The sequence below is a fragment of the Canis lupus genome, chromosome 1 (assembly GCF_011100685.1).
Source record: "Canis lupus familiaris isolate Mischka breed German Shepherd chromosome 1, alternate assembly UU_Cfam_GSD_1.0, whole genome shotgun sequence".
NCBI classification, from domain to species: Eukaryota; Metazoa; Chordata; class Mammalia; order Carnivora; family Canidae; genus Canis; species Canis lupus.
The window spans coordinates 44,453,190-44,470,146 of record NC_049222.1 but is presented as its reverse complement, the minus strand read 5'-3'; positions in this window follow the sequence as shown (position 1 = coordinate 44,470,146).

The following is a 16,957-nucleotide window of genomic DNA, read 5'->3' as shown; positions in this document are numbered from 1 at the left end:
CCCATCACCCCTAGAAGTTTCCTTATGCAGGTCCTTAATCTTTCCATATTCTCTTCCCTGCCTTGACCCCTGATCTTGATCTGCTTTCTGTCATTTTAGGTTACTTTTCAGTTTCTAGAATTTTATGTAAATAGAATCATTCAGTGTGTACTCTTTTTTTGTCTAGCTTCTTACACTCTGCATAATTATTTTGAGATTCATCTACATCTTGTTGCATGTGTCAATAATGCATTCTTTTTTATTAGTAAGTATGGATATTATTATTACTGAGTATGGATATAGATATCATTGTGTGGATATGCTAAACTTGTTTATCTACTCATCTATTAATGGCAATTGAGTTGCAGCTAGTTTTTAGATACTGAAAATGAGCTGTTATGAACATTAATTATATCTTTGCATGAACATATGGTTTTCTTTCCCCTGTGTAAGTACCTAGGAGTGTTATGTTTTCAAAGCCACAGAAATTAGAATTTAGAAGAGAGAAGCAGGTATATTGACAACGCTAATAAATTATATATGATGTTGGAAGAATATCTTGCTAATGTATTGTCAAATTGTGAGAGGTATTTGACATTCCACATCTATTTGCCTTAATGTTAGGAATAGTACTCACTATCACTCTGGGAAATCACTCTTTTTCCACTCTTAGTCTGAAGGTTTTATATTGGGCTCTATTACTAGTTTAAGGCATCAACATGTAAAGTGATTGGGGCCTTGGTGAATGAATGTTCAGGGATGGTCTCATGTTTCAACCAGAGCCAATAAGATTTGGGGGGGACTTCTGGAGAAAGAATAAACTATTTTTAGATAATTAAACCTGAGAGAATGTAAGGTTCTTGGAAGGGTCTGTCTGAAGTGGATCCAACACAGAGGGTGTGAATTTAAGAGAGCAAGAGAGGAACATCTACCTGAGCTTTGGACTTTTTGTTTACATGGTGCAATAAATTCTCTTTAAACTTTAGCATGTGTATATTTTTCAGTCACATGAAATTAAGAAGCTAACTCTTTTAGTCCAAGATGGCTGTTGGTTGGAGGAGGTAGTGTATGGACTCATTTTTTTAGGGCCCTAAATCAGTGTTCAGGAAAGTTTGTTTGGTTTCAATAAGCACTGGGAAGCTGCAGTTTTTTTTTTAAATTTATTTATTTATGATAGTCACAGAGAGAGAGAGAGAGAGAGAGAGGCAGAGACACAGGCAGAGGGAAGAAGCAGGCTCCATGCACCGGGAGAGCCCGATGTGGGATTCGATCCCGGGTCTCCAGGATCGCTCCCTGGGCCAAGGCAGGTGCCAAACCACTGCGCCACCCAGGGATCCCCGGAAGCTGCAGTTTTTTTTTTTTTTTTTGGAAGCTGCAGTTTTAATGGAGGATTCCATGAACCCTCTTAGGGTCAACAGGCTCGAATTGTTATTTGAGCTCTAAAATTCTGATGCCCCATCTTGTCTGTTAAAATTGCAGATGTTGCATTAATGCCAGAAAGTCAGATCTGGGGCCTTTTGAATTGCTTTAGAAGTTTGAATCCTCTAAAAGATTTATAAAGGAAAAGGTAGAGAAAGTCATCAACTTGAGGAGGTAAAGCAATTTGATTTTAGTGAGGACTTTAAATGTGGCAAACATAAAAAGGTTAGTTTAGACAAGATCCTCCAAAGTCCAACAACAAACAAATAAAAACAAGATTAAAAGTATGACTTTAAAGATTTTAGAATAAGTGACTTGGATGCTCAAGAAGTTTAAAAATTTTTGATACTTACAAAAATAAATTTCTCCCACAAAGAAGGAAAAAAAAAAACCTCAACTGTGTTAGCTACACCACTGATAACAGATCTGTATGATATAAAGCATGCCTAACTACATTAGTCACTTTCTCACCCAGCTAACCTTACATTTCACATCTTATCTTTAAGAGTGTATTATGTTAAATAATTAGGTTCTTTACTGTCAGTTTTATGACTCATCATACCTTTAACCTTTTCTTCAGGCTCATCTTAGCACTAGGTATTTATTGATATATGTTTATTTCAGCTGAAAAATTTTCCTCCCCCGGGACGAGAGTTTGTGAAACAAATTAGGCTAGGGTCCTACATCACAAGAGGAAAAGTGAATATCTACAGAAGCTGTTTCAATTGGCATTTACAGGAATAAAGCTGTTTGAATTTTCTCAATTTATCCAAAGAGCCTTTCTCTAAAGATAGCCGATGTTCTTACCCCAATTACTCACACTTTGAGTCACAGCAACATACAAAGAGGCTTAGCAATTTCCTAAATATATGTCAGACAATTATACAAGACCAAAGGTTTGAGAATTCTAGTTGCCTCTAGCATATCTCTAAAGGCTTTAATCTAAGGGACAGTCTGATCAGAAAAGGGATCATACAGTCCAACAACACGGGCTTTTCATTCTGTTCTGTTCTGATGCAGTGGTATGAATGCTGCCCCAGAAAAGTTACAATGAACAATCAGAGTCACACTGTAAATCATAGAAGAATATAACCAGTGTTAGCAAACATGCTGAAGAGGTGAGCTAAAGGAAGGACCATCCTTGCTTGTTCAGTTTTACCTGAGTGGATCTGAGTAGAGCCCCTGGATATTAACATGTACAAGCCTGTTTCAAAACATCCTTTGTGCCTATTCCTTCTTACTGTGCCATCAATGAATTTGGTGACAAAATGGACAAAGTGACATAGGAGGGATACATGGCATCTCCTTGGAGTGTCTCTCCTGAACTCCCAGGGTCTTTCTGACCTTGACTGGTTTCATCATGCCCACTGAATTGGGGCATTTCCTCTAGGCAGAGGCTCAAGCTATTTTTTTCTTTTTAATTATCTCCATTGAAATTTTCCTAGTATGTATTTTTTAAAGTCTGTTCTATGTGGTTGAGTAGCTTATTTGCTATATAAATCCAAATATATAACTATACAATAATTATTTTTGAAAAATTATATTCTCAGGACCTTCAGGGTTTGACCCATTTATGGAGCTTCTAGATGCTGTGTTGGGGGAAGAGGCAGTATGAATTCCATTTCATTAGCATCTCAAATATTCTCCTGGATTTCATATACACTTTTTGTTTATAAATGCCCTTCCTTTCTTTGTGTTTATGAAAGAATTCCTATTTATTTTCAGACCCATTCTTGATGTCATTTTTGCAATTACTACTAGTTGCCAAAACATCATTGATTTTGACCAACTTATGTTAAATGAAGCCACACTGAATCAATTACTTGTGTGTACCCAATGGGCTTTGCAAACCTTTTGTTGTTATTGTTTAATTTGAGTTAATTTTTGAATTGTGATGGCCTTGTCTCTGGCCAGAAAAAAAATGACCAAGGAAGCTTGAAAAGAGGAAGAACATATTCTAGAATCCAGTTTGTCAGTTTCGTACCATGTCAAGCCCTTCACATTGCTCTGCTAGAAATTCACAGCAGAGCCAATTGGGATGTGCAGAAGACTTTCACCTCTTTTTGAACTAATTTTCTGCTCTCTTTGTTTTTACCAAACGGATTTTTTTTCTCCCTTTTTTCCTGTTTGCTAATCCCAGTGAAGTAGAAATATACCTAATCTAGTAAGGATTCAATGAACCCTTTCTAGCACTTTTCTTGTAAAGATACTTTTCTTCCATCTGCTCTGACTTTTATGTCTACTCACCCTCATATAAAAAATTCACACTTTTAATAGAGAAAATAAGTTATTAATTAATGAGCAAAGTGGTCATATGACTATCTACTTAAATTTCTCATTGTCCATTTCATTCTGATATTTCAGGCAAGCGTGTGTGTTTGTGTGTGTGTGTGTGTGTGTGTATGTGTGAAAGAGAGAGAGAGAGAGAAAGAGAGATTTGAGATCTAAAACAAGAACCAAAGTCAAAGTCCGTGATGATACTCTCATTGAGTATTAACATAGAAAGAGACCACATACTAACTTGTTATTTTCTGTTACGTTCTCTATTAATGGAAGTGGGAACAGGGGATTACTCACTTTGCTATCTAGAATGTTTTAAAATATTTCACTTACAATTATTTCAAAGTAGTTTTATGTGTTTGATGACCAAATTTCTAATAGCTTATACTTATAAAAGGACAGAATAATAAACCTCAGACCTCTGAGTCTTGTGGACAAGAAAGTGACTATTGCCTACCAGTTTGGCTCAAAAAAGAAGCACAGAGAAAGGCTTATAGGAAATTAAACAAAGAGGAAACTTCCTTCCAGGGGTTAATTGGCTTTTTCGGTCTCTGTGTCACCAGAATGTGATGACCATCAGGGACTTTTCGGTTGAGTGTTACTCTCTCTTTATTCACACCCGCTTCATTTTTTGTTCTCTCTTTTTATTCTTAGTTTCATTCTCCTCCCATTAATGATAATTCGTGAGAAAAATATCTTTCACACAGAGCAAGGGAAAAATCTGCTTTTTTGAAGTAGATTGAACTGATGGACCTTTTAGATAGAAAATGTGAAATGAATAAGTGATTATATTTTTGCATTTGTGGCTCGGAAAAATCAAAGTAAAATCTGTGTTTCCTCTTAATCAGTGTAGAATCTTAATGACATTAAAAATGAATACATTTCTATCATATCTTTACTGCTGATCTCATCATTTCATTCTCTATTGGTTTCTTCTTTGCCTATTTTCATCTTTATTTCTCTTATTTTATTGTATGCATTTTTGTAAGATTCTTGAAGTTCTCCTTATGGAAATGGAACTGAAGTGGAGGATGGAGTGAATACATGGCTACCTGTCAATGCACTACTCCTCTGGTCAGAGGAAAAAAGTGAGATACTTCCATTATGGCCAAGAGATTTTGCTTAACCATTTTTGGGGGGGGGGGAGAGGGGGGTATGCTTTTTTGGAAGTGCTTATTTCCTGCTTTATTTTGTTTCTGAAAATTTTACTTTGGGACATAAATAGCATTTATTTCATCAGAAATTTATATAAAATTATGTCTTGCCTACTTGATGCTAAATTCTGTGATAAATAATGTTTATATATCATAGAAAATATTACTATGCTAAATCCACTGATATATTTAACCAGTATAACCGGTTGAAATATTCTTGTCTGTAGCTTTAGATTTTTGTTTGCAGGAAAATCTCATCTCAGACCACTGACTTCAGAAACAGCATGAGAACATCTACCTCAGAGCTAGAGCTTTTTGGTTCATAGATAACAATTCTTTGCTTTTATTTTAAAGAACTAGTTTTTAGAACTTAGAAATATCTTAGATTTCAAATTTGGAAGGTCTAAGAGAAAAAGAAATGTCTTCTATTTTAGAATCTGAAAGTTTTGTACATAAAAAATAATCAAGTACATTACTACCAATTTCAAATAATGCTATATCCCTAGGTATTTATTTAAAAATGAAGGAACAAAAGAGAAGAACACAACTTCAATATATGACAAAACAATTCTACCAATACCAGTATTAGAAAATTACTTTCTGAAGCTCAAACATATGCTATAGATTATACATTTTTAGAAGGCATAGTCTGCCTAAAATTATTACCTATTATACTTAATACAACAAATACAACAAAGACTTCATTTATACTTTTGATGATGATGTGCATATAATTGCTCACTATAACTAAAATATGAAAGATAACACAAATGGAAAAATTAAAAGAAATAAAAAAGAAGATTTATCCATTCAGCACAGAACTTAGCACAAGATAGGCACCAGTAAATGCTTGTTGAATGGAATTAAATATAGGAAGAAGGATGTGGGTTATTTTATTTTAATATAGTAAGATAGCCAAACTTTTTTTTTTTTTTTAGAGAACCAACAGTTTTTAAAGTAAAAGTGAAGAGAGAATATTCTTTTTTTCCTGTCAGTTCATTGTCAAATTACAAAAAAACAGTTAAAAATAGATCTGCTCTACGACTCAGCAATTGCACTGCTGGGGATTTACCCCAAAGATACAGATGCAATGAAACGCCGGGACACCTGCACCCCGATGTTTATAGCAGCAATGTCCACAATAGCCAAACTGTGAAAGGAGCCTCGGTGTCCATCGAAAGATGAATGGATAAAGAAGATGTGGTTTATGTATACAATGGAATATTCCTCAGCCATTAGAAATGACAAATACCCACCATTTGCTTCGACGTGGATGGAACTGGAGGGTATTATGCTGAGTGAAGTAAGTCAATCGGAGAAGGACAAACATTGTATGTTCTCATTCATATTGGTGAAAGGGAATAGAAGGGAAGGGAGAAGAAATGGGTAGGAAATATCAGAAAGGGAGACAGAACATAAAGACTCCTAACTCTGGGAAATGAACTAGGGGTGGTGGAAGGGGAGGAGGGCGGGGGGTGGGGGTGAGTGGGTGACGGGCACTGAGGGGGGCACTTGATGGGATGAGCACTGGTGTTATTCTGTATGTTGGCAAATTGAACACAAATAAAAATTAATTTATTATTAAAAAAAAATGAAAAGAACTTTGGCCAAAAAGGTCATGTAATGATAAGTAGGTACTGATAGGGGCTTTCCAAACCAGTTTATCTGATCACCTTGTTTTATGGTAGAAGAGTCCAAAGCATGGAGAGATGTACAAATGTGTGGGATTTTTTCCCCCTATTTCCTTAGGCTTCACCTAAAGGTACAATGTGTCTTCTGTACTATAATGTGGGCTATGTACATTTCTGGGAGTGCATTGCTGATAACATTGTAGAGTAATATTTGGCTCACTAGCTAAAACATTGGCTCACTAGCAATTAGCATTGCCCCAGTAATATTTGGCTCACTAGCTAAAACATGGTAGGCATGCAAAGCTTTTTAATCTTCTCAATATGATTATGCTGGGAACATCTTGGAAATCTTGAGACATTTTCTTATTATATTGAATGTTATAATAGAATCATAGTTTTTAAAGAAGAGCTGAGTTCATATCTTTTGCTTTATTTTCTCACAATCCTCTATCAATTCTATGTAGTTGACACACAACCTCTCTCTCAAGTTCCATCGCTACCTTTCCAGCTCTCTTTTGAACATCTGCACTTGCTATTGGCTTCTCAAATGCAATATTTCCCAAATGTAGTGAGAGTGACTTACACAATTACCAACTGCAAGATAATCAGTAACATCACTTAAAAAGATGTAACAAATGGTGAATTGAGATAATTAGGAAGAAGGATCAACAGATTTAATTACTTTCAAGAAATAGGAAATAAAGGAGGAAGGGCATAATATGGGTCCCAAATTCTAGTATTGAAGAATAGACAGGTGGTAATACCATTATCTAACAGGGAAGGAAGAGAGGAAAAGCAAATTTGGTATTGATAGTTTGATTTTGAGCCTGTTATGTTGTAGGACAAAGGAAGAATGATTATATTTGAATTTCAGCTGGAGCAATTCATTTATAAATCATCAGCCTCTGGATGATAATTCTGATCATGTAAGAGGATGAGATCTTATGGTAAGATCCAAAATGTGAACAGTGTTAAGGCAGAGAAGGACAATGTTTCAGAAAAGGATAGAGAAAGAAGGAGATAAAGGAAAAGGAGAGAGAGAGAGAAAGAATATGAATGTGTTACAGGGGATGCATCAGAATGAGTGGGAAGGAAATGAGCTTTGAAATGTCAGAGCTAGAATGTGGGCACAAGTCTTTTAATCACCAGACATACTTTTTTTGTAAGGGGGGTTTGACTTTTATAAATATTCAATCTAAATATTTCTTTCCTATTATGACTATATTTAATTGTAAAGTACAAAATACAATTATTCAGGGATAATAAAACTCTTGAGGACAATTGTTTGAAATAGAATTTATCAGAATTCTTGCTTTTGAAAGCATGAATTTGTAGCAGTCCTACAGCCATTAGTATGTCTATATGTGAAATTGCTTATTTTAGGCATCCTAACATATTAACTCATATATTACTTATTTGATAAATGTTTTTCTGATAAATCTTATAGGTCACATAAGAAATTTGATAGATATTTCCCCAAATTTGACAATTTGAAAATTTATACAATTCCACTATCAATCTGTAAAGGAAAGAAATCTTTCTAAAGAATCAATAAAAATAAATTTTGATCAACTGTGCTAGAGGAAAATTAAAATAATTTTCTTTTTTCCGTAGAAAATGATAATACAAAGTTGTATAAAATGATGAAGCATTTAAAAACTATACAGCCTAAAATTTAGGAAAGTATTACAGAAGCATGGCAGGGGGATAACTAATAAAAATATTATTATTATGGATTTTGTGATGTTTGTGGTATTTATCAGCTTAAAAATTTTTTAAAAGATTTTATTTATTTATTCATGAAAGACACACAGAGAGAAAGGCAAAGACATAGGCAGAGGGAGAAGCAGGCTCCAGGCAAGGAGACTGATGTGGAACTCGATCCTGAGACCACGGGATCACACCCCGAGCCAGGGGCGGGTGCTCAACCACTGAGCCACCCAGGCGTCCCTAAAAAAAATTGTATTTTCATTGATTTTTCAACATAATTATTTGTTTTAATTTATTTTCTTTTTCTTTTTTTAATTCGTGATAGAGACAAAGAGAGAGGCAGAGACATAGGCAGAGGGAGAAGGAGGCTCCCTGTGGGGCCCAATGCAGGACTCATCCCAGAACCTTGGGATCACGCCCTGAGCCAAAGGCAAACGCTAAACCACTAAGCCACCCAGGTATCCCTTTGTTTTAATTTCTAATTAATTTAAATTTAATTCAATATAATTAATTTGAATTTGAAATTCCAAAGTATATGAGCTTTGAGCCCTACCTCACATATTTTGAGCCTCTCCCTGCCTACTTCTCAGCTCCCACCACAGGGCACTTCCTGAGATTCAATCCGTGATATCTCTGGTTTCTGCCCTGGGCTTTCTGCCACACAAGTTAACTAGAGGGCTCACTTACTGCATGTGGCAGGGGTGCCTCTGGATGGCACAAGTATTCTCAATTCCAATAATCTCCTACATCCTATTTTTGGATTTCCTTCCCCCCAATGCAAGACTATCTCAGTTCTTCTCTCTGCCTTGCCCATTTTATTCCACCATCACTACCCAGTTGTACCATGAGATGTTCTGTGAGGCACCTTGTTCCAGAATTCCAGCCAGTTATGAAGTCAAATCTTTTACTGTTTTATATTCACAGATTTGTGATTTATATTCCCATAATGAGTTGGTCCCTGGAGTAAGATAGTGAGGTGGGCAAGTGATAAGGGTAGGAGGGCCCCAAATAAAGAGTTGACCTTTCTGTTCTCTTTTTCCTAACTTTCAGATGGACTTCCTCCAGTCCAGAAAGTTTTCTCTCCTCTCAGTGTGTCAGGAAATCACAATTTTTGCTACCTTTCTGTCCAATCTATGGTTTATTATATAAACTCTATTCTCCTTCTCAGTTCTTTAGGCTGAGCTTTCTATAATCAGAGTGATTGATTGAACTTTTAGAGTTCATTCAAACATTTTCCCTTTTTGTCTACCTTATGTTGCTTTAAAGCTAAGGCTTTCAAAACTGTATAATGGAACTTACAGTCAAGAGCTTAACTTTCTCCATCTTCCCTGGGTTCTTTCATAGCCTCCTCTTCTCTGGGAAAATAAAGTTCAGCCCCAAATATGTACTCTTTATCTCCAATCCGTTCCATTCTTTCCTTGCTCTTCCTTATAATTACTATGCTATTATAGATAAGATATGAATTATTTTCCCCCATATTCATTCTTGGCTGACAGAACTATTATTTTAAACGCAGTGATGAAAACTTTCAGGCTTATCTTAATAGTTGATAAAACTAGATGGAGCTAATGTTTTATTGCTTTATGTCCTAATTAAGTCAGTTATTATGGACCGGGAAAAAGTAGGTCATTCTTTTCAAATCACAACAATAAAGCAAAACCACATTAAATTAAATTTAAATTACCACCCACAGGTATGGTTAGTAAAATAATATTTAGGGTTATTCAGTCCTTCAGCATACATAACTGATTAATGCAGAAGATTTCAAACTCATATGAGGTCTTGAGAATGGACATTATAATCTTGGGATCATGAAAACAAATTGTTTTGAAAAAAAGTACCGAAGCACAGTTTTTAGCGACAAAAATGAATCCTGTTGTAGCTTCTCCTTACCCATTTATACTCACCTTCAGGCCAGGAACTCCATTATATTAAGAACGCAATTCCTTAGTGTAGAAGGAGAAGGGCACACAACAGTTGTGTGACTCTAGGTTCTTGATTTCTAGGCAAAAATAATTATTAGAAAGGAAAATTGAGGACTGTTTATTTTAGAAACTTGTAGTTTCTCATAATGTCATCCCCAAAATAATTGTTGTCATTTGTAAAATGGTTATAGGATATCCAAATATTTATTGCAACCTACCCAAAGATATATAGCAACGAATGACATTCAAAAATTACATGAACGCCGGTTTGTAATTGGTAGCTCTTCAGATGATCAGTTGTTTGGTATGAGGAAAAAAAGGAAAAAAAAACACAAAAGCAAAACAATACTATGGACACTGCATTTCAAATTCATAGAGGTAGAAGGGGGGGAAGAATAAAATGAGTTGAGAAAGTTAAAAGAGCAAATATAATTTGTACTTAGCTCCCAGCAATAAAGATAGATAACAAATAACACAAACCTGTCTCAAAAAAACGAAGCTCAAGTGACCTGCATTGTTCATGGTAAATTATAGGAAAATAACAATTCTCCATTGGGTTGCCCGACCGACTAAGTAACATTCATGTAAAGTTACTTTTTAAAAGATTGAAGTGTTCCGATGTATATTATCAGTCTACAATCCAATGATAACAACAAGCACGGAAAATGTGCTGTTTAATTATATTGTTAATCTATCTTTAAACTTAACCTCACTGAAAGATGAGACAATTCATTCAAGAAGAATGTAGCTTAATTAATGCCTCAGAGTTTCCCACTGTATGGTTCTGATATCATAATAATTTGTGATTAACCCTCTTATATGCAAAGTTGAAAAACGAAATCGTATCAGATGAAGAGTTGCTCCATCACATGTTGACACAGAACCCACGGCATGACAACTACCGCATTCACTCTTCCCCCATCATGTATTCCTCTGCACCACCACCCAAAACAAAGCTGCCTTCTCTAGTAGGATAAGTGATTTATAAAAATGTTAACTAGGGGGGATCCCTGGGTGGTCTCAGGGGTTTAGCGCCTGCCGTTGGGCCCAGGGACGTGACACTGGGAGAGTAACCAGATCCAGCTGGTAACACATCCGGACTCCCTGCTTGGAGCATGCTTATCCCATCTGCCTGTGTATTGCCTATTTATCTGCCTTGTGTTCTCATGAAATAAATAAATAACAAATCTTAAAAAAACAAATCAAAAAATGTAACTAGACTCTTCTGACATGAATGAAAAATCTCTTTTAACTTGTGGGAAAAAGCAAATGTTATCATTTTAGTGAGGAAATCAACACGACTTTAATGATCCCACCTCTTGGCACATAAACTATCAAACCGATCGGGTGCAACGCGCACCCCCCGCAGTGCCCCCCTCCACCCACCAAATCCATGACGATACATAACACAGAGAGCCGGGCTCACATCCCGGCTAGTAAGCAAAAATGACTCGATTCCAATAGACAGGTAGGAAAAGCCGGAGAAAGGAAGACAGTGGGTTAGACGGAAGGAAGAACCCATCCCCATATGAGAGACGGGCGGCCGAAGGGACGGGACTGCAATACTAAAGAATAGAGAGGAGAGGACAGGCAAACTGTCCGCGACCCCCCAAAAACGAAGATAATGAAAGACAAATTTGTGGCGCGATTTCTGTTTATTTCTGGGTTTTTCTTTTTTTTTTTTTTTTTGAATTGTTTTCATATGTAAATGCTACAATTTAGTTCTAGGAGCTTTAACATGGAGAAGCGTGACACCAACTGGTGGGGGGGCAGTAGGGCACATAGATTCAAATTCAATTGGATTTGGTCTCAGCCCCCCCCCCCACTAATTTTGAAATATGACCTGGGCAAGTTAATTCTGTAAAAACTTGGCCTTTCTCAACTGCTTAGAGATAAAATTCATACCGCCATATGACTAAATTACGGTATACGGGACACAACTGGGTCATAAGTGTGTGAATTTCTAATAGTCTTAAAGCCAAATATTTTTCTGTGAATAATCATTATTTTCAGTTAAATAATATTGTATCCTCCCAGACTAATGGCCAAGTTATACAACAATGAAATTCTGATTGTATTTATTAAAAGTTACTATTCATTTTTGAATATAAATATACTCTAGTACTACACATGCATAAGAGGCAACCAATATTATGCACTGCACAATTGGGCATACACACACACTCATAACTGGATCCATTTCTTTTAAATCCTCTAGTTGAAAGATATCCATTTCTTGTTGTAATTCACAAAAATGCATTAATGTGTCAAGCTCTGTAATTTTGTGACAAATATTCTCTTTGGGGCTTTTGTGATGGAATTGAAATGCTTTTCCTTCTCAAATGATCTCTCCACAGATGTTTTATAAAAAAAAAAAAATCAAGATCTAGTTTTTGAGAGTGATGTGGTTGATTTTAAAAAATTGGCTACTGCCTTTTAGTTTAGTGGGGATTAATATAACTTTGTAGTTAATAAAATGCAAAGCATCTCCTAATTTCTTGACATGTGGTACTTTGATTGAAAACTGCTAAGAAAATGCTTAAAAATGGTAACCACAGGGCTTAGAGCTGGACTTGTCATAATAATGAGAAGGAGTTGGCAGGAGGTACCATAATAGTTATTTTATCAATGCCCTCAAAGAATCATTGATAGTTATATTAGAATAAAGCTTTGTCCACCGATAGCTGCATTATTTTGCTAAATATAGATTCATTTGGTTTGAAAACATTATACCAAATCAGATTGACTAAAATAGTGTCAGATTAGGACAAAACGGGAAACTTTATACTATTTGCGATTAAAGTTACAGCTTTACCAGTTTTCAATTCATGTTTATTCAAAATGCAGATTCTTGGACCCTTCCTTTGACCTTGACCCCAGCAGTGTGAAACCAGGAATTTATTAGAGATTTCTCAAAACTTATAATAAGATTGAGAACCTCTGGCGGGAGACCATGTTAATAATATTGACTATAAAGTGGAATTGGAGGAAAGCAAAAGGAGGAGTTTTGGCTTAATACTACGAGGCCCAGGTGTTTTTCGGTGGTTCTGCTTTATTGATGGTTTGATCTTTTATAACATGAGCCTCCCTGAGCATTTATTGTTTATGTTACCGTCAGGGTGTATAGGAAGCCAGTGTGATAGTGCACATGAAAGCACTTTTTAATCTGTGCTGTGGATACAAAGTATAAGATAGCATATTATGGACAGTTATGTTTAATACAAACTCTTTAAAATAATAATCCAACTGTCTAATTAGAGTTGTTCTTTTCCAATATATGTTAAACAGTAAAAGGACATAGTCTTGGGGTTTTAAATTTTTTTTTTTTTTCAAAATAAAAATGCATTATGGAAGCAAATCATGGCTGGACATGAAGCAGTTGAAGGAAGTTAAGAGTGGTCAGCATCTCAGGTCTGGCTGATCTAATTGATCTGAGCACAGGGAAAGTGCTCTGAAGCAAGGTGTGGAGTCCCATGACAACCCATGGCTGCTACATGTAGCAGATAGAAATGAATGTCTAGGCCTTGAGTCTTACCTAATAAAACTCTAGAAGTTCATAAAAGGACTATTGAGCTGGCCATAAATCACGGCATGGAGTCCTGCAGCGGAGCAGGAGGCTGAGTCCTAGAATGCACAAAGGAGAGGAGACATTTTTATTTTATTTTATTATTTTATTTTATTTTATTTTATTTTATGTTATTTTATTTTATTTTTTATACTAGCCAGAGCAAGACCTCTTTAGGGCCTGGGAATCCAGTTCTTGGCTGCCTCATCAATAGCACTTGCTAAAAATAAAATTAGAAGACAGCACACATGTAACAAATTTGTTTTTTTTGACAGTAGAACTTTTGTCAGAGGACTCAGAAAAGAAAAACAAAGAACCCATTCCATGAATATTTTCCAGTTACTTAAGAGTGAGCATGGAATAAAGGCAGCGTGTACGTAAGCATTGAAGGTCATCAATTAGTAACATAAGAAAAGGGTCATTCCTACTGTCCTCCATATCTCCTGAAATATCATGAGCCCTTTGAATCATTCACTCATTTAAATGTTAATAGATTTAGAAGTACGTTTTAATATGTCGACACTGTTTAGGGTAGCCTACTGGAAGAAGAAGAAGGAGCAAGGCAGATGTGGTTCACGCCCTCAGAAGCTATGCTTGTCAGTGCGCATCGCCTTACTGAGATAGTTGGAAAAAGGGCCCACAATGATTCCCTCCCTATATCTACACCCTTTGCAAGAATAACTGCCAGCTTCTACCATCAAGAGGTAAGGTCTGTTTTCTACTCCTTGAACTGTGACCACATGAGGAAAGCAGGGGCTAAAATGCTGGAAGATGAGTTTCCACAGGACCTTGCCTCTTGCAGAGGTCATCCCGACCGGCTAGCTGGACAGCAGTTCTGGAGCGCTGCTGCACCCCTGCATTGAGCCCACCTAAGACTGAGAATTCTTCTAGCCCAGCCACTCTGCTCAAACATCATATATTGGAACAGCACAACATACATTAATTGTTGCTTTACAGCACTATGTTTTGGATGTGATGTGTTCAACATAGCAAAAGCGGAACCACAGTCACCCTTAAACTATCGCCTAACTATGATTCAAATTTATTTTGGGCACAGAATTTCCATATGGCTTATCAAATTACCTATAACTGCCAACTCTTCATTTTGCGCTTGTAGGGACAGGTATCAGGTATAGTTGTCAGAATTACAGACACCCCGGGAAGGGATTTGATATTGGATCTCTGATCTGCAGAATTATGAAGTTGACTAGGGCGCTTGAAAAATGTGACATATAGAAATATTTCTTCAAGAAAAATACAAATACCACGGCGGACATAACATCTACCACAGCAAACCAAACTCAAACAAGAGTTAAAAGTTCATGCAAATACAATAGCCTGGTTTCCCAAAAGAATGGCTCATGGAGTAAAAACAAAAACATGAATGAAAGAACAAACAAACGAACAAAAAACCCCCAACCTGTCAGATTTCTGAATTGTATGATGACAACTATGTCTATAGACACAGCCTAAGGCTCTGATTTTTCTTCAAGTAAGTTCATTATTTTGATACATTATCAAAAAACTCTCCCAAAGTCTCTTCAGATGTTGTGGAACGGCCTTGATTCTAACAATGACACATCGTGGAGATGGTGAAGAAAGAGATCTTTGATTTTTTTAATTTTCAACTATTCAGAGTGGTCTTTTCCTATTTTCCTGGCAGTGGATTTCTCGTCCAGCCTTCCCAGCTGGGAATTTTGGGAAAGCAGCCAATTTTCCAGGGCTTAAGTGGTTTCTGCTGTTATCTGACACTGACGCTGCTCATAGAGGCAGAAAGAAGATAAGCCTAATTGGATGTATTTTTTAAAGAAACCTTTTAGTTACTTAGAAAACAGAGCTTCCTCAATTAGCTCCTTTCTCTCTCTCTTGCTATGCAGGGAACCACACTAATGTGAAAATGCTGCATTCTGGACGGGATCAAGAGCAGGGTCGGGGCAACTGCAGGACAATCATGTGAACAGGAGAAGCTCTCCGCAGGCAGGCTGGGAGCTGGTTTCCGGGAGAGAGGTGAGGGAAGCACGCTCAGAACATTCGATGGGACAAGAGGGCCCCCCAGCAAGTGGCCCGGGTAAGGCTACCCACAAGCCACACCCCCAGCGTGCCCGCAAGAGAGGGAAGGTGGGGCACGCGTCCGACTTGAGATAGAGTCAATACTGATAGCGCTCCATCCATGTGTTGAACGGAAGAGTACTTGATTCCCTGCCAAAATGTTGTTAACTTGGTTTAGGATGAGAGGAGGATTTTAAATTGATCTGGCAATGTTTATCCTCAGGTCGGAGGAAATCTATTCGGATCCCTTACCCGTTTAAGGTGAATCACAAAGCTTTGATAGCTGCTGAGGGGAGAGCTGTTTAGTAGAAGAGGGCAGTTTAGGGGCTTGATGTGGAAAAAAAAATACAGGAGAAAAGAAGCAGAGTAGGAATAGGAACAAAACATTTCTTCTGGCTTTTACCCAGCATGAAATGGAAATTAGAAGGGACACAGGTAAATGAGTAATTTGCCCTTTGGTGGCAGTGGGTCTTGCCATCATATCTTATTACGGTCTTTTTAGGGGGGCCCAAGTTCCCAAGTTCCTTTCAGCATTAATATCAGCACTGTGAGGATTAGCATCACGGAGGGGATGATATTTGGGGCTCCTTAGGCTAGGCCTGTGGTCAGTAAGAAAAGGGGGAGGCCGAGGTGAGCCTGGGGCACGGGCGTGGGGAATAGGGGGAAGCAGAGTGAGATGGGGAAAAGACAACTGAGAGCAAGCAGCGCATCTGGTCACTGTAAGGCTTTCCTCTGGCCTCTTCTGGTTAGGTTCCGAGTCACTTACGGAGGCATCTGTTCTCACAGTCCTGGCCCCTGACCCTATGAATTGATGGCTCTGACTCAAGGATTTCATTCACGGCAAGTTGGAATTTGAATCTGTGTTATAAAATTAAAGAGCGGTTGTAATTTTTGAGTTGGCACTATGATTTGCAATTATTATTTAATTAATATTAGTTAGGGACGGCATGTTTAAGTTACCGTCTAGGTGGTTCCCAAATTTTGGCATCAGCATGGCTTATCAAGGTCATATGAACTTAGAGACAATTTTTCTCTTTTTTGATTCTCATCTGATGATCATACCGTGTATAAATCTGACTCTTGGTGCAGGCCAAACTCTGTACTCTGTGCATAAGAAATTATCTTACAAAAAATACACTCCTCACCATATTAATCCTGACTGGTAATGACTGTATAAAACTGAGTTAGTTCTAATAATTACGTAATATGTTTGCTTTCTCTCTAGAGTTAGGTATAAAAAAATTG